The 27,225-nt window shown below is 46.8% G+C and overlaps 1 pseudogene; it reads left to right on the top strand.

The window, feature by feature from the left end:
• Nucleotides 1–27,225, top strand: part of LOC8075351 — a 55,444-nt pseudogene that overhangs the window by 13,674 nt on the left and 14,545 nt on the right.

The following is a 27,225-nucleotide window of genomic DNA, read 5'->3' on the forward strand; positions in this document are numbered from 1 at the left end:
CCCGACCACCACTCCCACGCTACAAGGGGAAGGAGGTCGACTGCTCGGACCTTCTCCAAGCATTTGATCGCGCTGATTCCAAGCTACTCGAAGCTTCCCAACTAGTAGATGGGATCTCGCGGTAGCCTGATCAAGCCACTCTAACGGATTTTTTCAAATCCCACCGGCCAACTCGTGTCGTTACACACGAACGGCTGAGAACGTCTATGACAATAACCTCAACTCCCTCAGGACGATTCGTCAAGCGTGAGGCTAACCCGGAGGAGGATTACCCATGCGGTCTGAACAACTCGGCCTCCCTCTACTCACGGCACGTCCAACCCCTTTTCAACAAGGCGGGTTGGCTGCCAAAACGGAACGGTCGACCAGCTCGTAATTACGTCAACATGGTGACGATTTGAGAGCTACGGGACGGCCAGGCCTCCAGCACAAACTCGAGCACTGGTTCCGTCCCCACCGAGGTCATAAACTCCGACGACGAGGACAACGATCTGGATTTGCCTTCACATCCTCCGGGCTTCTCTCGTTTCCTGGTCTTCCCACCACGGCGAGGAGACATCGTTTTCAACGTCAGTGCTGACGAGCTGGTCGTCGATGGAGAAACAGACGAGCAGAGGCAGCTCCGCGAGCAACGTAACGCCGATCGCGCCCGACGACGCGCGGACGAGGAACGTCAAATCCCGCCGCATAATCTCAGCGACGCTTTCGACATGGTCGGGGATCAGCCAGTTTACAAAACGCCAAGCGCCAACATGGCTGTGGCCATGGCCAATTTAGATCGGCTCCCTGACACTCCCGATTGCCAGGGCATCCGAACCAGCGTTCGAGCACATCTGATCGCCGCAATGGGACAGACAGCCACTCTGCTCAAAAGAGTCCAAGCCGTCTCCTATACGGAGGCCACCTCCGACCAGACTCACCGCCGCCGGACCTCACCGCACCGTTCCACCGACGGTCATCGAAAAAATTCACGGCGTGACGACGGCGGTCGGGATGCTGGCGGTCACCGCGAGCAGAACCATGGGCGTGGTGAGGAAGTAAACCAGCACAGGGATCTTCGATACAACATCCCTCCCAAAGACGCCCGAGACCGCATCAACAGGCGCGCCACGGAGAGAGCAGTCCACGAAAACCTGCGTCGTATCAAATATGATGCAACTCACGGCCCCCCGGGCCTGAGGCAGTTCTCCTCACATCTCCGCCAGGTCGTGTGGCCCCGCAATTTCAAGCTCGAGAAACTCAAAAAGTACGACGGCATGGAAAATCTGGAAAACTGGATCACTCTTTACGAGATCGCCGTCCGATCAGCAGCAGGAGACGAGCACGTCATGGACAACTACTTCCCAGTAGTCCTCGACCAGGCTGGTCACCAGTGGCTTCTTGGCCTGCCCGAGGACTCCTTCGACTCTTGGGAAGAGCTGCGCCAGGCCTTCATCGACAATTTTATCGCCACATGCGAGCAGCCTGGAAACAAATACGACCTCGAAAGGATAAGGGACAGGAAAAACGAGCCTCTGCGCGATTACATCCGGCGATTCTCAGATATGCGCCTTAAGATCCCGAAGATTTCCCACGACGAGGCCATATCTGCTTTCATCAAGGGGCTGCGCTTCCATGAAGCACTGAGGAACAAGCTGTTGCGTAAAAGGCCAACAACGATGGCCGAGCTCCTCGCCACGGCTAAAAATTACGCCGACGCCGACGACGCAGAAAAACTCATCCGGGACGATGCGAGAGGTCCCGACCAGCCTCCCCGGCGAGATGATAGTCGCGGTCGTTTCGACAACAGGAACCACCGACGTCCCGACAACCGTGACCACAGGGAGGGTTGGGATAGGCGGCGCGACAACCGCGATGATTTCAGAGGAAAGCGCCCCCGCGACCATGACCACAAAGTAAATACGGTCAAACGCCCCAACGGACGGCGGGACTACCAAGAAGACTACAACAAAACGTTGAAGGGACCGTGCCAACTACATCCAAAGTCCAACCATACCATGGAAGAGTGCCGCGTCCTCAAAAACATTTACACACGACGGGCCGCCCAAGACGACTCTGCCAAGAAGAATGGGAAGCAAGACGGACGCGACCACGAAGACGAGGACGAGGACCAAGATAGGGACCCACGACACCAGTATGTCAGTCCCACCGACGTGGTCCACTCCATCTTCGGGGGCAAGGTCTCCATCGAATCTAAGCGAGAAAGAAAGCTCCTAAAAAGAGCCTGCCTCAACATAGACAGCTCGGACGACCTGATCGCAGACCCAAAATTCCCCCCGTGGTCACACAGAGAGATCTCCTTCAGCAGGAAGGATCAGTGGGCCGCTATCCCAGAGCCAGGTCGTTTCCCTCTAATCTTGGACCCCTACATCAATAGCATCAGATTCGAGCGGGTACTCGTGGACGGAGGAAGCTCCATTGACATCCTTTTCCGTAACAGCCTGCCCGCTCTCAAGCTATCTCCGGCACAGCTAAAACCCTACGACGCTCAGTTCTGGGGAGTCCTGCCTGGCCAGAGTTCAGTGGCCCTCGGACAGATAACGTTGCCTGTCCAATTCGGCACATCCGACCACTTCCGAACAGAGTTCGTCAACTTTGTGGTCGCTGACTTTGATGGGACTTACCATGCTATACTGGGCCGACCGTCGCTAACAAAGTTCATGGCAGTCCCACATTACTCATACCTGGTCCTTAAAATGCCCACGGAGAAAGGCGTCCTAACCGTCAGGGGCAATGTCTACACTGCATACACTTGCGAGGAGGAGAGCTTCAAGATCACCGAAGCAATCGATCTCTCAATCCGCATGGCAGAGACAGTAACCCAGGCTGCACAGCTACCTCCCGACCAGCTTCGACTACCCGAGCAGGAGACCGCCAGGAAGAACTCAAAGTCCAAGGAGCATAAGGAAGTACAGCTGGTCGAAGGCAGTCCCGAGAAGACGGCCCTCATCGGGGCCAACCTAGACCCTAAATAGGAAGACGCGCTCGTCAGGTTTCTAAGGGACAACGTAAGCGTTTTCGCATGGAAACCTGCTGACATGCCCGGCGTCCCACGAAACCTGATCGAGCACTCCTTAAATGTCTCGAAGACCGCAAGACCCATCAAGCAAAAGCTGCGACGGTTCGCTCGTGACAAAAAGGAGGCTATTAGGACAGAAATAACACGGCTTCTAGCAGCCGGATTCATAAAAGAAGTGTACCATCCCGATTGGCTTGCCAATCCGGTTCTTGTACGCAAAAAGAATAATGAATGGAGAATGTGCATTGATTACACTGATCTCAATAAACACTGTCCTAAAGATCCTTTTGGTCTCCCTCGCATCGATGAGGTGGTCGACTCAACGGCCGGATGCGAACTCCTTTCTTTTCTAGATTGCTACTCTGGTTATCACCAGATCTCGCTAAAGGAAGACGATCAGATCAAAACATCTTTCATCACTCCTTTCGGCGCATATTGCTATACGACCATGTCTTTCGGACTCAAAAACGCCGGGGCAACCTACCAAAGGGCCATCCAGCAATGCCTCCACGACGAGATTCGTGATGACCTCGTCGAGGCTTATGTAGACGACGTCGTCGTCAAAACAAGGGATGCCAGCACCCTAATCGACAACTTAGACCGAACCTTCAAAGCACTAAACATGTATAAGTGGAAACTCAATCCCAAAAAGTGCATCTTTGGGGTCCCCTCCGGTCTACTACTCGGCAACGTCGTCAGTCGGGACGGCATACGGCCAAACCCTTCAAAAGTAAAAGCAGTACTTGACATGCGACCACCTAAGAATGTCAAGGATATTCAGAAGCTCACCGAATGTATGGCCGCTCTCAGCCGCTTCATCTCAAGACTAGGAGAAAAAGGCCTCCCCTTCTTCAAACTCCTGAAGGCGTCAGAAAAATTCTCCTGGATAGAAGAGGCTGACGCTGCGTTCACCCAGCTTAAGACCTTTCTCACTTCACCGCCTGTCCTTACAGCGCCTCAGCCCAATGAAGACCTACTACTTTACATTGCTGCAACTGACAGGGTTGTGTCGACGGCAATAGTGGTCGAGCGAGACGAGCCAGGCCACGTCTACAAGGTCCAGAGACCCGTTTACTTCATAAGCGAAGTCCTAAACGAGTCTAAGGCCAGATATCCGCAAATACAGAAGCTCATATACGCCATCCTAATAACATCAAGAAAGCTAAAGCACTATTTCGACGGCCATCGAGTCTTGGTAACCACCAGTTTCCCTCTTGGGGATATCCTGCGCAATAAAGACGCCAACGGCAGAATTGTAAAATGGGCAATGGAATTATGCCCATTCTCCTTGGAGTTCCAGAGCCGCACCACAGTCAAGTCTCAGGCCCTGGTCGATTTCATCGCAGAATGGACGGATCTCAACGAGCCTCCTGTTCCCGACGTCTCCGACCACTAGTCGATGTTCTTCGACGGGTCCTTAAACATCAACGGCGCCGGCGCTGGGGTACTTTTCGTGTCGCCCAACAAGGACAAACTGCGTTACGTCCTTAGGATCCTTTTTCCGGCATCAAACAACGTCGCCGAGTACGAAGCATGCCTTCACGGCATACGATTAGCCGTTGAGTTGGGAGTCAAACGCCTTTATGTCTATGGCGACTCCGCTTTAGTTATCAACCAGCTCAACAAGGAATGGGACGCAACCCACGAGAAGATGGATCTCTACTGCAAAGAAATTCGCAAATGGGAAACCAACTTCTATGGCATAGAGTACATCCACGTGGTCCGGGATAAGAACCAGGCAGCAGATGCGTTGTCAAAATTAGGGTCATCTCGGGCCCAGATCCCGCGAGGTGTTTTCGTCCAGGACATCCATGAGCCAAGTGTGGGCAAAGATCCGCCTGAAAAGCAACCTATTGAGGCAATGCTCATAGACGACGTTACTCCGACAACCAGTAACCGCGATTGGCGCACCCCATTCATCCGGTATATATCGGACGGGACAGGCTTTCAAGATAAAACAGAGAACGAGCGCCTCATTCGATGATCAAAGAATTACATATTGGTGGACGGCAAACTTATGCGAAAAAATGCAAGTTCTGAAGTGCTGCTCAAATGCATATCCCAAGATGATGGCATCAAGCTCCTAGACGACATACATGCTGGATCCTGCGGCAATCATGCTGCCTCGAGAACGCTGGTCGGGAAAGCCTTCCGAGCAGGTTTTTATTGGCCAACCGCGGTCAACGACGCAGAAAAACTGGTCCGGCACTGTGAGGGATGTCAGTTCTTCGCTAAACGGACCCACGTGCCTGCTCATGAGATTCAAACTATACCGTCGTCCTGGCCTTTCGCTTGCTGGGGGCTCGACATGATCGGGCCATTTAAACCGGCCCCTGGTAACTTCAAGTTCATCTTCGTATTAATCGACAAGTTTTCAAAGTGGATTGAATACATGCCACTGGTCAAGGCAACCTCCGAGAAGGCCGTGGAGTTCCTCAATCAAGTCATACACAGATTCGGGATCCCAAACAGTATAATCACCGACCTGGGTACTCAGTTCACTGGCACCACATTTTGGGACTTCTGCGATGACACAGGCATAGTCATAAAATACGTGTCAGTAGCTCACCCATGGGCAAATGGCCAAGTTGAACGTGTAAACAGAATGATCATCGACGCCCTAAAGAAAAGGTTGTACACCGAGAATGACAGAGCACCTGGTCGATGGATGAAAGAGTTACCGGCCGTGGTCTGGGGCCTCCGAACACAGGCTAGTCGGAACACCGGGGTGTCACCCTACTTCATGGTTTACGGCACCGAGGCAGTACTGCCATCTGACATAACCTTCGGATCTCCAAGGATTGAAAAGTTCGACCAGTCAACAGCCGACAACACCAGGGAACTCGAAATCAACTGCATGGAACAAAAGCGTCTAAATTCGTGCCTTCGAACAACAAAGTATCTTGCGGCAATCAGACGATACCACAACAGGAACGTTAAGGACCGTTCCTTCGTGGTCGGTGATCTGGTACTCAGGTGGAAAACAAGCCAGGAAGGAATGCACAAGCTATCCACTCCCTGGGATGGACCCTTTGTGGTCGCCGAGGTCACACGACCCACATCCTACAGATTGGCATATCCAGACGGAACACGCGTGCCTAACTCTTGGCACATAGACAAACTGCGCCGATTTTATCCATAAGTTCTAGTAACTTTTGCTTGTAAGTTTCTTATAGTTGGCAATAATAAAAGTTTTTTCTTTTTGGCTATACTTTGTTTACACGCAGAGCTTTCGGCAAAGAGCAACAATGTCCTCTGAGACGGAAATGAATCAAACACAGTGACACGTCACTCAGATAACTTCACAGCGCTCAAAATAACAGTCATGACAAAAGCAAACTTTATTACAAACTTTACATACAAAGTTTACAATAAATACCCTGACGGGCAGTCACTAGTCTACTCCTACAGACTACTCTACTGGCCTACTGCTCGGGCTGATCACCCGCTTGGCCTTGCTGCCCGGACGAAGGGGTCGGGGCCACCGGCGCCTGGCTGGTCGAGACCGCAGGCTTCGACCGCCCATCTCTGGCAATGGACGCCCCCGATAACTCCCTGGCTGACCTGTCTGAACCCGGCTGGTCGGGGGGAGTGGCCGTCCCGCATAGATTGATGTCGTCGATCACCGTCGACGACAAGTCTAGCAGTCCAGCCCTAAGCTCGTCCGCCTCCTGCGGGCCGACTTCTTTGGGGTACCCCTTCTCCAGCCTGGACAAGTCGACCAGGGGGTAGTGGGCGCGCACCATGCTGAGGATATGCACGCCAGCAAACTCCCCGGCGTCCTTCACGAACTGCTGGAGCCAGTCCCACGCCCGTTGTGCCTTTTCCACTGGCGTCAGTCTCGGCGCGCGGGGCTGGCTCTCCGGAAGCTCGGGGCTGATCAAGTCCAGGACCGGAGATACTTCTTTCCAGATCCTACAACAATTAACCTTCCAGGAGTCCCGATCCTTGACCAGCTCGTCCAGGTGCTTCTTGGTGTTCGCTTTGAGCACTGATAATCAAGCAAGATGTTAGCTTCAACATATCGAAACGGGCGATAAGCGGCAAACAACGGGAGCGGCGCGTATTACCAGACAGCTCCCGGTCCCTCCGGTCCAGCTCCTCTCCTGCTCGGCGCCCGGCCTCCAGCGCCCCGGCAAGCTCTTGGCTGAGCTGTTCTTTCTCTTGTCGGAGGCGAGCAACCTCTTCCTCCAAGCCTACAATAACACATTCCTGGTGAGCAGATCTAATCACACAGCTATATGCAGCTGTTCGGAGAATGCAACTGACCTGTCCTTTGCCGATACTGATCGGCTAGGCGCCGAGTAAGCTCGAGACGGCGCTCCTCCTGAGCACTCATCTCGGCCACCTTCTCACCAACTTCGGACTGCAGCTGGTCCAGCTCCGAGGATAAGGCCTTATTCTCGGCCACTATGCCCTCGATCTGGTCGAAGCACCGTTTTTGGTACTTCGCCGTTTTCATCGCGCCCTGCAAGGAAACACATATGTTGAGCACAGGAGCGCTACATATAACTGCTGAACAATGAACAGACCACCTACCTTGACTTCATCCACGAGAGGCTTGGCCGCGCGCTCTACCCTGTCGGCCTCCTCCGTCTCCGCGAGCTCTTCGTGCCCGATGAAGTGGTCCCCGCGTTGGCACCACACGTACACATGCTGGCGGCCATCACGGGGGCGACCTTCTATCTCCTCCACCTCGTCGTCGGAGGCCGCCTAGGTTTCCTCGTTTGCCGCACCGCCACCAGTCGTGGTCGTAGGCATCACCGGCCCCTGGACCAGGCCCGGGGAGCCTGCGGACGAAGAGGCCCCCGCCTGCGGTGGCGTTGGGACTCCCCTCTCTTCCGCAGGGGGAGGGGTCGAGGCTCTGTCTTCCCCTTCCGCGACGCTACTCGGAGGAGCGGTCCTTGCTGCTTCCCCATCCCTCAGCAGAGTGCTCGCCGCGACACTCGCCGGGGCAGACTCTCTCTCGGCGCCTGTAGCAGCAGCCGTTGCCGCAGGCTGATCTGTGGTCTGCGGCGTGGCGTCCTCAGCAGCACAAGCAGGCTCGGCCACCCTCTGGTCGGCGGCGTGGTCGGGGTTGACGTCCGACGCCGCGCTAAAGAACAAAGCAGCATTTTCAAAAAAAACAAAAACAATCGCCAAAGTACGTAAGTTGAACACTCACAGGTCTGATCGACGATGGGCCGCGGTGAACCTCCTCCTAGCCCTGCCGGTCGGCACCTGCGCCCCCATTTCCATAACATGCGGTGCAGGAGGGGCGCTGGCCACCCGATCAGTAGTGGTCGGTGCACTATCCGGGCGGCTACGAGGCCTTCGGACCAGAGACGGTGCGGCCTCCTCCTCCTCCTCGTCGTCGTTGTCGGTGATCCGGACGAGCCGACGGCGCTTTGACGCTTGGCTGCTCTCTGCCGGCAGCGTCGGCGCAGGCGAAGGATCTGCTGCTAACAGCCTTTTCCCCGCCACTCTCTCCTCGGTGGTCGGGGCCGGACGGGCTTGCTCCTCTTCACTGCTGGTCTACCGATCACACCGAGCAGCGTCCTCCACCGGCGGATCCTCCCCTGCGGGATTCTCCATCCCAGGCGCCAGTGACACAAACACTGTGCACCGGTCAACATCTCCGATCTGCAAAAGTAACAAAGACAAGTCAGCAGCTGACAATAATAACTGCTAAGGAGAAATAACTGGTAAGATACCTTAGGTGCTGGTTGCCCCAACTTGAAGGCTTGCACCCGATCACTGCCACGGACGAAGCCCCCGTCCGCGAAGTTGAACAGCTCGTTCAACAGCTGCTGCACCTCTGCCTTCTCCAAGACCTCAGACCGCATCCTGGTCGGGTCCAGGCTCCCGGCATACTCGTATGCCGAATGCACCCTCTTCTGGCAGGGCATCACCCGACGACATACAAAGTTGCCGACCACGCCCAGCCCGTCCAAGTGCGACCAGTCGATCAGCTTCATCAGGTCCGCCACTTGGCCGTCGAACTCTGGGCGGTCGCAGAACGTGGAGCTGCCTGGTTCTTCCCTGATGTAGAACCACTTCTTGTACCATTTGGTTAGGGAAGTGTTCCATGGGCAGTGCAGATAACGGTTCTTCATCCCGTCGCGAAGGTTGAGGTATACTCCACCTGCAACCTTGGAGCCTCCAACCGCTCTCTTTTTTCTTAAACAAAAAAGATAGCGAAAGAGATCAAAGTGCGGCTCTATGCCAACATAGGCCTCGCACAGATGGATAAAAGTGGAAATGAGAAGAATTGAGTTCGGGTGCAGATTGCAAATCCCGATCTCATAATACAAAAGAAGACCTTGAAGAAAAGGATGAACAGGCACCCCAAAACCCCTCTTAAGGAAATCCTCGAACACTATGATCTCACCAGCGCGGGGGTCGGGGTAGCTTTCCCCCTCAGGCGCTCTCCAGCCGCCGAGCTCCGGGCTGTGCAGCAGTCCCATATCGACGAGGTCACCGAGGGACTTTGCGGTGCTGCGGGATTTCTTCCATTCCTTGGCCATCAGCTCGGCCCTCTTCGCCATTGGAGATACGGGAGTGATTTCAAGCTAGGAGGGTGGTTCCTGACGTCGGTGGTTCAAGCTAGGAGGGTGCAGGTGGTTGAAGAAGGCGAGAGCGGAAAGCTTGAAGGCAATGGCAGGGTAAGCAATGCGGGGTTAATGTTAGGATTTTATAAATCGCAACTCCACCCCTCCCACTTCCCGCATTCTGGGGAAGTGGGCGGGCCATACGGCGGACACGGCACTTCGGTTTTCAATGATTATCGACAATTAATGCGGCGGAGTTTTCGTACAAATTGATGGTTTCCTTTTCTCAAACCGCGCAAAGGGCGGCTGTACAGTTGCCAGGCGCAACTTTTCATGCCGCCATCTGACATCCCGTCAGGAGGTCTCGTCACGTCAACCTTTATGTGGTAAAATTTTTCAAGACAAGCAGACAGAACATGGTAGAGTGTCAACAATCCAAGGGCTGAACCGACCACCGAGCACTTGATGCTCGGGGACTGGTCGTCCAGTCTATCAACTCGGAACTTCAAGGAACGCACCGACCACCGAGCACTTGATGCTCGGGGACTGGTCGTTAAATTTTTTGGGACTGCACCGACCACCGAGCGCTTGATGCTCGGGGACTGGTCGCCTAGTCTATTAGTTTGGGAATCAGCGGGCTGTATCGATCTCCGAGCATTGTACGCTCGGGGACTGGTCGACCAGCTCACCAATTTGAGAATTCGGGGACTGTACCGACCACCGAGCGTTCTAAGCTCGGGGACTGGTCGATTTTTCTATTCAATTGCAGATGAGCATGATATGCTCGGGGACTGGTAAATTCAATTTTTTAGACCTTGCTACAAGGCTCATACTTCGTCTTCCAGCAAGCTCGGGGACTACATCGGTACGATGCATCTGGCGATGCATCTCAGTTTCAGAATTTCTTTGAGGACTTTTCTTTTGACCCTGGCACCACGTGCCTACGTCACCTACTACCAGGCTCGGGGACTAAGTGGGCACACTTCACCTTGCGGTGAATATGCTTGCTTTTTGAAAGACTATACTTTTCAGAAAAGTAAAGTGGGCACACTTCACCAGGAAAGAAATCTTTTTTGATTAAGAGCACCATGCATTCTTTGAACAACCTGCTTCTTCGATGTCATTGTTGATCAACTGTCTTTTGAGTCGGTCAAAATACCGTAGCAACTGTTTGGACGAATTTCCTGCTTATTGAAGACGTTAAGCCTCACTGATCGAAGAAGCTCAAGACGGCGTGTTACATCACAATACATGGTGCTTGGGGACTAGCTGTGGGGGTATAAACCCCTATACCCTCATAGTCCTATATGGGCCGCACCGTTAGAGGTGGCTCGGCCCACAGGATGAAGACGTGCGGCGCACGACTGGTCGGCGTGCACCGCAAGACTACAAGATATTGTACCAAATAGGATAGTTTACTTGTAACTCTGTCCCTTCACGATATATAAGGAGGGGCAGGGGTCCCCTAGAGGACAAGTCAGACATCATTATTCTCTCAACACAAATCAATACAATCAGACGCAGGACGTAGGTATTACGCCAACTTGGCGGCCGAACCTGGATAAAAAGCTTGCCTGTGTCTTGCGTCACCATCGAGTTCGTAGTTTGTGCACCGTCTACCGATAAACTACTACCGTGGGTATACCCCAAGGTAGACTGCCGACCAGCTTTTGTCGACACAGCCATACTTGCTATAACATCTTTTACATATATTCACATTGAGTTGATCGAGCTGTGTAGACCCTTAGGAGCTTTTCATGTGGTTAAATTAAGATATTCACTTGCACACATCTACTACACCCTCCACCACCATCCATTAAAATTGCTAAAAATTATCACTCACTGTCCCAAGTGTTGTTATTCTCTCTCTCTAAAAAGATCCAATAGAGAAGAGGCATGGGTTATACAAAAATATGCGAGGAAATAAAAAGGGGCAAGTGCCTGGAACCTCAGATAAGAAAGAAAGAAAAAGAGTGAGACGAGAGGTAAAAATGGACAAGTGTCCGGAGTAGAATTAGGGGTACAAAGATGCCCACTTGAGCGGAAAAAATGGACAAGTGTCCGACAGTAGAATTAGGGGTATCTACTACCCACCTAAAAAAAGAGAGAGATAGCCTATGTTCTCCCAAAGCAAAGATCAAAGAAGAGGAGAGGTAGTAATATGAGGAGTAATGAGAAGTAAGTTTTATTATCACTTATACATTCTTTTACCATCACTATCATTTACTCCACCACACATGCACATCTTGATTTAATTATATGCTGAGTTCCTTTGGATCCATGGCTCGATTAGACAACATATGTATGAGCTGTTTTTCACACCTATGAGCTCCACTTAAATATCCCATTAGCTATAGGTAAGTGACATTTTTGGTAAGGATCCACAAATACCACATATAGAGAGACTTGAGAGAATCATTGCTTGGAACTCTAAATTTATTTTTGAAAACTTATGAAAAACTCTGGAACAAAGGTGAAGTATAGACAGGAGGAATAGTGCTTGACTTAATTATTTTGTCTTTCAATAACTTAAGACTTAAGTGCAGGTACTAAGCTCCATGACACTTCACTCTAATCTGGAAGAATTTTTATATAAAAGCATGTGTGCCTGTCAGGAAAGAAAACATCATAGCAACTCCTGATCCATCTGAGTTTAGCTGTTTGCTCAGGGACGAGCAAAGGGTAAGCTTGGGGGAGTTTGTTGACGGTCCTTAAGTACTAAAATTAACCATCAAATAAACATGGAAAAGGATCATTATGCACCAAACATCTAGAATTAGGGTTTTATCTGACAGAATTCCACGAGCTTTGGTGTTTATATATTTCTACAGGTGGTTATCAGAAAATATGGAGAGAAGGCCCACATGTCATGTTTACAATGAGATAATTACGTGCCGCGCAATTTTCCTCAATCTAGAAGAGTCCAGAAGCCACGAGAACGAACGGGAGACCGGACGGGCTCGAGGGCAGGGCGCCCGCCCTGGTCTCGGGGCCAATCCGAACCAAACTCTTAGATCGTGTTCCACCGACCTAAAGGATCAAGGAAAATCGTGCGATCAATGTCGGTTTGATCCAACGGCCCAAATTCACTTGAAAAGACTATATAACCAAGGCCTCTCCACCCCTGGGGAAGAGAAGAGAAGAGGAGAAATCATTATCAGAGGTAGCCATCAAAGTTAGGGTTTAGAGCTTCTCTCCCACAGAGAATTAGAATTAGCTACTCCCTAATCCTACAAGTTTAGAGGATTGATTAGATAGCAATTAGAGAAGTAGAGCACTACGCTCTAGATTCGGATCTTCGGTAATAAAGATTGGTATTATTCATATCTTTCTCTAATACTTTGTTCTAATTACATTATGTCTCTATTTATTATGCTCTTAGTTTGCTCTAGTTCTATATTTGATATAGTTATGATTCATAATGAGTTTATGTATAAGTTTGCAAAGTGCTTAGCTCTTAACTCGAGGGAGTTAAGTGGTAGATCACATGTGGGCGAGGTGCTTAGATGTTATTTACCTGCAAATGTATCTTATTGGTCGGGTCGTGTGGTAGTTCGCGATAGTGACAGCTTCATTGATTCTTATATAGTCCACCCTCCGTCGATAGGACAGGCAGAATTTGTATTGCGGAGTAAGTCTTACGATGTTCTGATTTACTTTAGCAATGTTCCTTATACATGAATGAAGAGTCTTTTATGCTATACATGATCTTGTAGATAACTAGAGTAGATTGTGACTTAGTAGATAGTAGATAACTTAGAATCCATTCTCTAGCTAATCCGACGTCACCTACATATATGAGGAGTAGTCTATTTTCTAATCGCTGTGTTATTTACCCATGAACTTATAATTCATTATCATTATCTTTATGGTTTACCCCCTGCCAAAGTAAGTGACTGTGTCACGAGTTTCTCATTAGTAATCATGTTCTTGCAAGTTTATCTCTAGTCTATACCTTGATAGATTTAATCCTTATTTTAATTTCACCCCTTGTTCTCTTAAGCAAAATTATAAATAACGATACCTGGAATACTTATCTTGGTGAAATGCTACAATGAGGTGTTTTATCTGTGCGCTTGCGGATAGAATAGATTATTTTCTAGAGAGCCTCCATACTTATAAATACCTTTGTACACTCTGGCATCATGCTGGGGATGACAACCTAGTATTCAAGTGGTGTTAGCTAGTGCCAACAGTTGCCTTTTGAGATTATGTGTGATGCTAGTGATTATGTTGTGGGGGCAGTTTTGGGACAAACTAAAAATAAGAAGCATCATGCAATTGCTTATGCCAGTAAAACTTTGACAGGAGCTCAACTATATTATGCAACCACTGAAAAAGAGCTTCTCGCTGTTGTCTTTGCCATTGATAAATTTAGATCTTATTTAGTTGGAGCTAAAATAATTGTTTACACTGATCATGCTGCACTAAAATATCTGCTCACTAAAAAAGATGCTAAACCTCGCCAGATTAGATGGATCTTATTACTTTAAGAATTTGACTTAGAAATAAAAGATAAAAAGGGAATAGAAAATTCTGTTCTTGATCACTTGTCTAGAATGTATTTTAGGAATCCACAGGAAACCCCCATCAATGATTCACTCCGGGACGACATGCTCTACGGAATTAACAGGTCTGACCCCTGGTATGCAGATATTGTTAATTTTATGGTTTCAGGGTATGTACCACCAGGAGCAAACAAGAAGAAGATTATTCAAGAAAGTCGTTCACATATATGGGATGAGCCATACCTCTTCTGAGTATGCTCTGATGGCTTACTCAGGAGGTGTGTGACCACTGAGGAAGGATGGAAGATCATCGACAGATGTCATTCGTCACCATATGGAGGTCATTATAGAGCATTCCGTACACATTCAAAGATCTGGCAGTGTGGATTCTAGTGGCCTACAATGTATGAAGACACAAAGCAATATATCAGAAGATGTGGGCCATGTCAAAGGCACGGAAACATAAACACAAGAGATGCCATGCCACTCACCAACATCCTTCAGATTGAGCTCTTTGATGTCTGGGGAATAGATTTCATGGGTCCATTTCCCCCATCAAAGAAGTGTGAGTTCATCTTGGTGGCAGTTGACTACGTCTCCAAGTGGGTAGAGGCACTACCTTGCAAGCATGCCGACAACATCAGTTCAAAGAGGATGTTTGAAGAAGTTATATTTCCAAGATTTGGAGTTCCTAGAGTAGTGATAAGTGATGGAGGAGCACACTTCATCAACAAACGCTTCAAGCAATATCTATCAAAACATGGAATCCGTCACAACGTCGCTACTCCCTACCATCCTCAGACAAGTGGCCATGTAGAGACTTCCAACAAGCAAATCAAGAATATTCTTCAGAAGACAGTCAATGAAATGGGAATGGCATGGAAGGACAAGTTACCCGGTGCACTCTGGGCATACCGGACAGCATACAAGACCCCAATTGGAATGTCCCCATACCAATTGGTGTACAGGAAGACTTGCCACCTACCTGTTGAACTAGAATTCAAAGCACACTGGGCCATAAGGTGGCATGACAAGAGGATCAAGAAGAAGGAGTTCGCACCCGAAGATAAGGTATTACTTTTTAATTCCAGGGTGAAGATTTTCGAGCATGGAAAACTCTGGAGTAAATGGAAAGGACCATTCAAGGTAATCAATTCATCATCCCACGGAGCTATCACACTTCAAAATAATGAAGGTACGTTATTCAAGGTAAATGGTCAACGTCTTAAATTATTTTTAGAGCCCAATAAAGAATTAGAAGAGATAGACGTGATCCATTTTTACCTTCCCATGGAGATTTAGAGCCCAACCTTTTTAAGCTGACGTTTTAGGGCCATGCATATATTTTTCTAATTAAGTCTGCATCTAGAAGCACGCTCGAGGAAGTGGGCCCACAGAGGGGCCAGGCACAGGGCGGGCGCCCTGATGAAGAGGGCGGGCGCCCAGCCCCTGCCCCCTCTCAGTCCTGATTTCCTCCGTCGCAATAAATACATTTATGGTAAACCAAATAATACTACAGATGGAAAGTTTCGCACGCACGGCGGCGGGAGTAGCCCGAGCAAACCCTAGAGGCACTTTTTGACCCCTATATAAACAGACCCCTGACGTCAGTTTTCAAACACCAATCCATTCAAGCCTTCTCTCCTTCTTCAATTAGAGCTTGCTTAGTTCCCTGCTGCTCCAATGGCCGAAGAGTTCCACGATGATTGCGAAGTCATTCCCTACAACCTCAAAAAGAAGCCCAAGGAAGACCCCGACGCCCACGCTCTCGTCCCGGCCAAAACAGAGCGACAGCTAGAAGCCATGCCATTACGCCAGCGCAGCTCCGCCCAATCCTATCATGCTCAACCAGTTCTCACCGCACCGCCACAACCCCTATTTCTCAAGGGACCATCAGCCAAGAAGGAGGCCACCATCAAGGTGCCAGCCGGTACAAGGATCCTTCCACCTAGACCCAATGAGAGGGTCGTTGGAGTCAAGACCAACCGGAGCGATGAGATCAGCAGCATCCGCTACACTACGGAGGAGGAGAGGCCTTACTTTGAGGGGATTAGAGCAGCCAAAGTCCGTTTCATCCCTCCAAAGGCAGCCCCGAAGCACGCTCTCAATGCTCTCGAGACACCTCCTAAGTGTCGCAAGACTATAGTAGATATTGATGAGAACGTTTGTAGGCTAGACAAGGTCATCATAGACCTCCAGTCCTCAGTGAACTCTATCACTAGGCAGCTCTCTAACCAGAACACCATTATACTAGGTCTTAGGCATGATCTTGCTAGTGCCAATAAGAAGATCAAGGAGTTAGAGCGCCGCTAAGTTATCTAGATTAGATCTTGAGGCAATGCATCTTAGTTATTTATCTTTAAATTTGGTTTAGATTTACTGTTAGCTTCAGTTCATTACTAGTCATTTGTAATAATTGCCTCAAGATTAATAAAGAGTATTATTATTTGTCTTGTGTGTCTCTACTTTCTTTTTATACAAGAAAGCAGAAAATAAGTATGGGGGAGATCCCTCGACGTGCCAAATACACTTCGACTACACCACTCCACGATTCAGGTACATACTCTGCACACTTTACTTTACACATACACATATATCTTGGATTGTGCAGAATACTGTCTCCGACATGATAAATTAAAAAGATTAACATCTTTCTAATCATGATTAATCTCACTCTGTGATATTTCCTGAAACTTGCAATTATCAAAAAAATCATTTTAAAACCCTGTGTTACTTAAGTCTTTGTGGAATGTGAGATGATAGAGTATGAGTATCTTATTCTTGATATCATTGCTGCTTGGAGAATTTATTTCAAAATCTTCAAAAAAATTCTAGCTACCATCCTCAATGTTTTATATGCATGATAAACCTGAAAATATAATAATAAAAGCTATCTACTCTGTATTGAGTTTGTCAAAATGAGTTAGACCCTTGTTGAGAGATTTATCATGCTCCTAAGATCAAGATATTTATTCAGAAAGATTCACTCTTCTGAAGTATTATTGCATTAGAGGCATGGGCTATGCAAAAATAAGGAATATTTCGAGGAAATAAAAAGGAGCAAGTGCTCGACAACCTCGCAGAAAAAATGGACAAGTGTCCGGTAGTAGAATTAGGGGTACCTCGGTATCCACCTAAAAAAAGAAAGAAGAAAAGAAGAAAATGATAGCCCATGGTCCCTCTAATAAGCAATATGCCAGCAAGAGTTGACCAGTTTTTAATTTCCAAAGTCTTTGATCTAAGAGTATGGCATTCTTCTCCTCGGATCCCGTTTTGATCAGGCAATAAATGCAAGGTAAGTATGCTTGAGAATTTTTGCAAATTAAAACAGCCTCAGTGAGATATAAAAGATAATGAGTGACCTGAGAGAACCTATGAGGATAAAGGTATGCTAGATTTCTTTTCAAAAATATACAAAAACTCCAAGTAATAGGATTGAGAAGGAAGGACCTCTACTCTTGAACATATATTTCCCTGACAACGGTACACAGTGAATTTTTACAACACCCTGCAGGTATGAAGAAAATGCTTTACAATGTTTTAACTCCAGATATTTTTCTTAACCATCATTTTCTCGAGGATGAGTAAAAGCCTAAGTATGGGGGTATTTGTTGACGGTTCTTAAGTATCAATTTTAATTATCAAATAAACAAGGGAAAGGACCAATATACAAACAACACCTACAATTAGGGTTTGATCTGACAGAATTCCACGAGTTTTGTTGTTTATTTGTTTCTGCAGGGGGTTATCAGGAAAAAAGGAAGAAAGGCCCACATGTCGGGATTACATAGAGATATTAACGCACCACGCAATTTTCTACCATCTAGAAGACTCCAGAAGCCACGGGAACGAACGGGAAGGCGATCGGGCCCGAGGGCAGGGCGCCCACCCTCCCCCCTAGGGCGCCCGCCCTGGTGTTGTGCCCAATCATGTCCAATCTCACGGATCACGCTCCACCGACCTAAAGGATCAAGGATAACCGTTCAATCAATGTCGGTTTGATCCAACGACCCATGTTCACCTAAGGGGACTATATAAGTAGACCCCCTGGCCCCTGGAGGAGAACAAGTTCATCATAGAGTTGAGAGGTGCCCTCGAAGGATAACATTTCCTCTAAATAGACTTAGGGCTTAGCATCTAATGTGAGTAGACTAGATCTACTAGATTGAGAGAGATAGAGTGGAGGTGTAGATCGGAGAAAGCCTGGCCTGTCGGTGTCTACTCCGAGGTTGTACCTGCAGGATCAAGTTCTCCTAACCCGAAGCTTGCTCCTAGGATTCTTCAATATTTCGACTTCTAAATACTAGTAAGTTCTTGTTTTATTGTTCTTTGGTTTATGAGTTTACTTTAATCTCTTCGCGTAGAGTTTAGAGTAATCATCTCTAGCGTAGACGTGGTGTTTGGGCTAGGATACTCATAGATATCCCCTGACTAGCTAGACCGTGGTAGTAGGGAGGAACGTGACATTTCCGAGTTACCTTTGCAGCCCATATCACGTTAGTAGGATCGATAGGGTTTATAGGTGTGGGTTGAACATCCTCTGTGGTGTCTAGATTCCGTGAGCCTCCCCAATAGAACAATAGATTATCCTTACCAAGGTTAGAACGAGATTAAGGTTGTAGTCTTCTCTATATATCGCTCACATCGAGAAACATTCTTTGTAGCCTAAAGGTTAGCAGTAATAGACCGGGTTAGTCAGATGCACTCTTTCTCCTAGTGATAAAAATATAAATACGATACTCTGGATAACATCCCGGGTGAAGTGCTCACCAATATCCGTGCGCTTGCGGATCAATTCCTTATTGCGTTCCCAAATATCAACACTCAGCTTACTGTTCCAAGTGTATAATGAATTTTTCATAACTTGAAGGATCATAGTTTGCAGAGTCTAGGACTAGCACACGTCCTAGACTAGGATTAATGAGGAGGCAGATCCAGTGGTCCCTGAGAGAATCAAATTTATGATGCAATGCCCATTGAAATTACTAATACGACGATGAATACAAATTGACACTTACCCAAATTACTAATACGACGATGAATACAAATTGACACTTACACATTCTCGATCTTGATACTTGAGCAGTGCCAAGGCTATGTAGAGGTCGTATTTACATTCATAATCTAGTCGACTTTTATCTATTATCTTCTTACGCTCAGCGGGATCCAAACCTTCTAAGGAGTCATGTTTGTCTCCGATTCTGAAGTTGTGCTGCTCCTCACATATCTTCATCGGGCTCAGATACGCAACCCTTTTACTGGTAGACCTATCTGGATCCAAACCGTACCGCATCTCTTGTTGTTCAAAATTCATTCTGCAATGAGCACTTGTATGTTAGATGTTGAAAATTGATGCAACTAAAGAATAAAAACACAAGATAGTACGAGTGACACTTACAATGCAAACACAGTTACCAGCTGCACGTCTAGTCTCTGGAGGTTCATCATTAGCCACATGTCCTCGAAGGTAACGATTGCCTTTATACGCTCACTGTTGAATTCTTTTGGTGGTATAATCACATTGATCGTGTCAATGCCTACAGAAGCTGCTCTCATATACCAGTCATGCATCCTTTTTATACCAGCTGGGATCTTTTTGAGTTTGTCCCAACTAAGTAGTGGTCTGCCTGGCTCATATATTTAGTAGGGACAAATTTGTAATCATCCTTCGTTGGTGGCCTGATATTGACAATACGTGTTTCAAAGCTTTTCGACCCCTCCTTCTCATGCTTTGCCAAGTCAACAAGTTTTGAAGTGCGGCTCCTTGCAATTCTGGACAAAAATAGGGTCGTACCAGCGGCCTTCTTCTTTGGCTCGTACGGGGAAACCAATTTGGGGACCGAGAATTTTGTTTTCTTTGGTTGCAGTGGTGTCTTATCATCATTTTTGGTTGCCGGTGGTGTGGAAGATTGCGGTGTTGAAGCATGGGGTTTAGGTGATGGTGGTGAAGCCTGGGGTTTAGGTGATGGTAGGGGAGTGGGTTTTGATGGTGGCGGGGATGGTGGTTGAGGCATTATTGGTGATGGTGGTGGTGGGGATTGTGGATGCAAGATTGGAGAGGTTGGTGGAGTGGGAAGAGATGTGGGATGGGACAACTCCTGAGTCTGCGACACTTCTCGGGGTGATGGTTCTGGTAGCTGAGACAGCAGGACGTTCCGTCGAGGCTAAAGAATAAAATTCTTGATAGCTTGTCCCAGTTTCTCAATGCCATTGAGACCGGGAATGTCTAGCATGTCGTCCTCATATCCTTGGACAACTGTCAACACTTCCACCCTGCAGTAGTCCTTAGGGATCTCACTACCATGGAATTGACGCCCCGGGATCGCAAGTCCTGTGGCTACTTCCCTTGTACGGTTATTGTTAAAACCATACCTTATGACTAGGGAGCAAGGCACAGGACTATCAATCTCATCAACTGGATAGAGGACCTTGTCTCTGGTAGATGCAATACTGCTTGGGACGACCGGAGCTTGTTCTGTGGTTGTCGGGGTGACAACTAGCTGCATTTGAGGAGGTTGCTGGCCACTTAATTGGCTAGACATTGCGGTCGCCAATTGCTGCATCAACTCAGGAGGAGGATTGGAGAGGATTTTAGACATCACCTCTTCGACTTCTTTCTTAGCCTCCTCCTTAAAATAATTAGACATTTCTTCCTTGTAGCGATCCCGTTTCCTATACATTGCTTCTCACTCTGGTCCGAATCCTTCTTTTCATCCTTATTTTGATGAGATGCCTCGTACACGACTATGATGCTCTGGGTTACTCAGAGCAACAGTAAGGACATCTTTCTCCCTTTGAGGTTTAAATTCGCCCGCTTGCTGCTTAGCTGCCACCGCGAGAATATTCGTCGCTGCCTCTTCGACCATTGGGTTAGAAAATGATAAGCCAGACTTGGCTTCCTTTGCCGGTACACAAGCATGAGTCCACCTCGAGCCCCTGCGACCAAGTTGGTCAGGGAGCGCTGGCAGACCCTTAGCCCTCTGCGCTTCATCCTCTTGCTCCCATTGGGCAAGCTTGCGCTGGTAACCACCTGTGCCTAGGTGGTGGTGGTACTTGTTCCTTTTTGCGAGCTCGGATTTAGATTCGCTCAAAGCTTTGAACTCCTCGGTACTCCTGTGCTCTAGAAACACTACCCACTGACCAGCAGTGATTTTATACCTTTTTGTCGGGTCCAACCCTTTCTTTGCCCACTTAGAATTCAACTCGGACTTGTAATTCCTAAACATGTTTCCCCACTGCTTCAATGTGTACTCCTTTACTAGGTCTTTTGAACCCTAAGGTAAAACAAACCATGTAAGCAGCTTGTTCCATATTCTTTTGATTTCATTTTGGTCCACTTTTGCCCACTCTCTGACTGTGATGTCAAGATGGTCCCTAACTAAGAATCCAAGTGCGTTACGCCACTTAGGTAAGGCCTCTGGAGGAGCTACGGGTAGTCCTGTCGGGCTCACATCCATAATTCTAAACGTGACTTTTGGAAACTGATTCAATCCTCTATCACCTCGTTTCCTTTTTCTGTCATCTGTCTTCTCGGTGGTCTTCTCGGTGGTTGTCTCCGTCGTCGGTTTGGGTGCACCTTCATGTGGATAGGATCTCTTTCAGTTCTGAGATAACACCTCACGTTCATGTTAAAAGTTAAAAACATAAATCATTCTTGTACATATACTGAAGGACATAAAAGTTAGAAAGATTTAATTATGGATGAGTAATTCATCACCTCATCTCCTTCTGGAATGTAATCAGGGTCACGTTCTAATTCACGACGAGCGTTCCTCTCTATGCGAGGATTTGGAATGTCGCTAGGGGAGGTCTCGTACGAAAGACTTGATTCACGTTCTTTTGCATTCTCCGTGTGGTCCGACCCTTGTGCTTGCTTAGTGTTGTGTGACACTTGCACCTTCTCTGTGTGGTCCGAACCTTTTTCCGGTGCTTGGTCGATGCGGTCAGACCCTGACGCTTGGTTTGGGGTTGGCGAAGTCATCGTGATAATCTATACAAATAATTACTTAGCATGCATCATGCATTATAAATAGTTGCATTATAAAGAAAGAAATAATATTACTAATTGTTTTTATACACATATATATATAATTGCATTGTAAATAATTGCATTATAAATAATGGTTATACATAGACACTTAAACTAAAAGCAAATATTAATTATTTATTATTTTTACACATAAATAAATATTTAGGACAATTAATAACTATCTAGGACAATTAGTAATTATTTAGGACAATTAATAATTAATAATACAACATACACATTTATTTAAGACAATTAATAATTATAAGAAAAATAAAACATCCTATACATTTATTTAAGACAATTAATAATTAATAATTATTTAGGACAATTAATAATTAATAATTATTTAGGACATTTAATAATTATTTAGGACAATTAATAATTATTTAGAACAATTAATAATTAATAATACATCATACACATTTATTTAGGACAACTAATAATTATTTAGGACAATTAATAATTATAAGAAAAATAAAACATCATATACATTTATTTAAGACAATTAATAATTAATAATTATTTAGGACAATTAATAATTAATAATACATCATATACATTTATTTAGGACAATTAATAATTATTTAGGACAATTAATAATTATAAGAAAAATAAAACATCATATACATTTATTTAAGACAATTAATAATAAATAATACATTATATACATTTATTTAGGACAATTATATATCATATAAGAAAAATAAAAAATAAGAAAAATAAAACACTAGCCGCTGGTGGGCTGGCCCAGCTGGGCAGGCGGCCCACCGGCCCCTTCCCCTCCCCCTCCCTCTCACCCTCGTCCTCTCCACCGGCCGCAACGCCGCCGCCACCTCGGGTGACCATCCCGACGCCCCGGTCGCCTCGACTCCCCTCGCCTCCCAACGCCACCTCGACTCTCCCACGCCGGCCGCACTCGCCGCGTGGCCGCCGGCGAGCCACGGCCGCCGCGCGCGCTCTCTGCCTCCACCGCATCGGCCGCCGCGCGCAGCCGCGTCGCACCCGCACCTGTCACAGTCGGGGAGCTTACCTCGACCCGTGGAAGCGCAGATGCCGGCGATGAAAGGAGAAGGGTGGTGCGCCGGTGAGCTCGTCGGAAATTTGGGCAGCCTGGCGGCGTGAGTTTGAACAGAGACTGGCGCCTTCAGACTTAGAAAATTTCGGGTCTGCGTGTGGGGTATATATGGCCTTAATTTCTACAGGCGGTTGGCATTGACCACCGCCTGTAGAAATGCTTTCTATAGGCGGTGGTCCATGCCAACCGCCTGTAGAAATAGCTCTATACACGCGGTGGTCAATACCACCCGCCTGTACAAAGAATTTTGTAATTTTTTTTATTATTATTGTTTTCTATATTTTTGGTAACTATTTTTTATTGCATATTGATATTATAATATAATAATATTTTAACATAATTATTTCTATATTCTATATTTGTAACATAATTATATTGTTTCACACTTATATATTATTTTTATATTATTTTAAATTTCAAATACATATTGCATATTGTATGAAAGGTAGAGCTTGATGAGCTATAACTCCTCTGTATCCAAAACTTTTTCATTTGAAGAGTTTTAGTGCCTAGTTTGACCTAGTCAAATTTTAAATTTTAGATTTCCACAGCTACACACACGTTTTCGAAACCCGAGACGTCCCCAACTCAAAAAGTCATGAATACAAAGTTTGTTCCACTCATTAAGATATACATTTCATACATAGGACATTTTTGCATTTGACAAAGCGTTTCAAAAGTGTAGTTCTAAATCCACAAATCTCACATATAGTTTCATAAAGTTTGTGTGAGATTCAAAACTTTGTGACTAGAGTTTACCAATCCTTTCCCAAATGTCAAAATATCCTATGTATGGAATGTGTATCTTGAGGAGCTCTAAAATCCACGTATTCAAAAGTTTTTCATTTGAGGTCATTTAATGCCTAATTTGACCTAGTTTGACCAAGTCAAATCTTGGATTTTTTCTGAAAAGTCACTTTGACCGGACCCTTGGTAGTCTCGGATACAAAAGTCATGAATACAAAGTTTGTCCAGCTCATCAAGATACACATTGTGTGTAAGGGTCAACTTTTCATTTGAGAGAGTTTGGACCACTCAAATTTTGAAATTTCAAATTTCCACAGCTACACACACGTTTTCGAAACCCGAGACGTCCCCAACTCGAAAAGTCATGAATACAAAGTTTGTTCCACTCATCAAGATATACATTTCATACATAGGACATTTTTGCATTTGACAAAGCGTTTCAAAAGTATAGTTCTAAATCCATAAGTCTCACATATAGTTCCATAAAGTTTGTGTGAGATTCACATACATTTCATACCAGAGTTTACATGATGAAACACAGATACAATCTAGGCCGCTACTATTCTTCCTTGTCCATCAGGGCGCACCCATGGTAAAGAACTCTGTGGGATGCTTCGCTCAATATTTTTTATCTTCATAGGATGGTCCACAAAGAGGGACATATCACTGAACTGGTTAAAATCCTCAAGATCCGATACACCGTCAACTCCAACTGCTTGTTGCTTTCCTAGAAAAACTACATGATTCGGTTTGTCGGTACTTTTCTTCTCATTCTTACAAAGGATCTGTTCAGCATAGAAAACCTGTGCAGCACGATTAGCAAGGATCCACGGGTTATCTTTATATCCCACCTTACTTAGATCAAGAACTCTGACCCCATAATTATCCATTGTGACATGTTTATCTTCAACCCATTGACATCGAAACACAGGGATCTAAAATGTACCATAGTCTAGTTCCCATATATCCTCGATAAAGCCAAAGTATGCAATAATATCACCAGTTTTGTCATCTACGGCCTCGCATCGAACACCACTATTTTGTGTCATGCTCTTTTGGTCCTTGGACTTGGTATGAAATGTGTTGGTGCAAAAGCTGGTCTGCAAACACAAATGGCTAATACCCGATTCAAACGTTAAGGCGTGCCAGCCGATTTTACCTTACTATCGGCAAAAGTGGTAACTCGAATACTTTAGTCCTGACAACAGCGATGCGCCCGGATGTCACGGCTAAGAGGTACTCACGCGGAACTTGAGAACGCGCCGAGCTTAAGTCGACGAATTCCTAAGAACTCGTAATGAAAAAGAAAAAGGTATGACGAAGTCGTCGAAAAAGTAGATGCTGGAATATGAGTAAAAACGTGTGTTTGATTGATTGATTGATTCTACTATTACAAGGCCCTAGGGTCTATATTTATACCCTGCTCAAAGAGCTACAATCAGACACGACTAAAACTCGAGTTCCAAATTACACAGAATCCGTATACAAAACGACTCAAACAACTATGGAAAACATAAAATTATCCTTCCGTGACAAACTCGAACAATTCCACAGACCGATCGGCGGCCTCCAGGCTCTCCCTCCATATCATCGGTATACTCCCATGTCATCGGTAGACTTCCTTGTCGCAGCTATCGGCACAGACATGTCACCACTTATGGACTTAATCACGTTCATTCACCCTTCCACCGGCAACCATCTCCATCGGCAACTCTTCCTGCAGACCAAACACCACCGCCTTATTCTGCCGATCTATACTTTTACCGATTATGGACACGTGCCCAAAAACGGTGTCAACACATGCCCCCCAATTTCGGAGTATGGAATCATTAATGCTCCGAAATTCTCTGCGGTAATGATGCCTTTTTCCCACAATTAATGCTCCTAACCTGGCAACCAACAACCTTAATCTGAACAACTCTGACCTTATCCTTCCGCAGATCCCTCGAAATCCTCAACTTCCCTAAACGGACACTTCCATCTGAGCCGCGTATCGGCAATATTACCGTTACAGGGGATTTACCGATGTACTGACCAGGACACCTGTTATCTTATCTTTCCAAACGGCTATCTCCACATCTCTCTCCCATCGGCAATATGACCGTTACCAGGCACCGCTAATGGACCGACCAGGAGATCCCGCACAGTAAAATATCTCTAGATAATGACCGCTTCCTGTCAAATCACCTGCACAATCCCTTGATTACCGTGCAAACAGTTACCATATCTACCTGAGTACCCTCGAATTTCGCGGATGCGGCAAAGAGATAAGTCAGATTTGCCCTTGCCCGTTTTGTCCTATAAATAGTTCCTTCTCGGGTACTCCTTCCCCATCACATCATTCCAGAACCCCAACTTCTTCTTTCCAGCGGCGGCGCTGTCCCAAAGCTTCAAGATCTCCGACGAGGCTCCTTCTTCACCAACTCCAAAACTCTCAAGCTTCTCCTCCGTGGCAAAATGGCCGTCAACTTCATCATCCCTGAGGTCAGTTCTTCGCACTATCCTTTGTACTTTTTCTCGCATCCCTGTTCATCCACAGTCTTACTGAGCATTTTCTTTTCCCCTCTTTTTTTCTGTTTTTCCTTTTTACCTCCAAAACCACTAGGAATCAGCTAACAAAATTGTCATCCCCACCGATCAACCACACCTCCAATGCCTTGGCCCACTAGGGGATCCAGATCCAACCGATCTTATAAATGCAGAAACCAACAGAATCCCTTTTAGGGCAGAGAATTTTTCTTTGGATCTATGGAAGGATGCTTTCCGTTCCTGGCCCAGCCCTACCGTGGGATGGAAGGATTGGTTCCTGAGGGTCAGCAACTCTAATGAAGTTCAGTGGGGTGAGAGAAATCTAGCCCAATGCATTAGATTGTCCATTGCCGATATGCATAGGAACGAGTCACTGTTGATAGCTGCATCATACTTCTGGTCAGACACGCTCAACGCCTTTGTCTTTGGCCATGGTCCTGCTTCCCCTACACTTGCCGATGTAGCTATGCTTACCGGCCTGGACGTTTCTTCTGCCGATAGCACCCACTTTTTCGACACCAAACCCAGTGCCAAGGTAGAGACCCGCACCATTGGCGGCTGGTCGGGGTATATCCAAAAATACCGCAAAACAGGCCCTGTTGACAAAAAAGAACAGACCTGCTTCCTGAACATGTGGCTGGACAAATTCGTGTTTTGTGGCCGATCAGCAGGACCAACTTCTATTTATCTAGCAGCAGCAGAAAATCTGGCCAATGGTGGCCAATTTCCCCTCGGCCGATACCTGCTTGGTGCAGCCTACCACCTTCTCCACCAAGTAACCAGGAAGC

Source organism: Sorghum bicolor, chromosome 3, assembly GCF_000003195.3.
Source record: "Sorghum bicolor cultivar BTx623 chromosome 3, Sorghum_bicolor_NCBIv3, whole genome shotgun sequence".
Classification (NCBI taxonomy): domain Eukaryota; kingdom Viridiplantae; phylum Streptophyta; class Magnoliopsida; order Poales; family Poaceae; genus Sorghum; species Sorghum bicolor.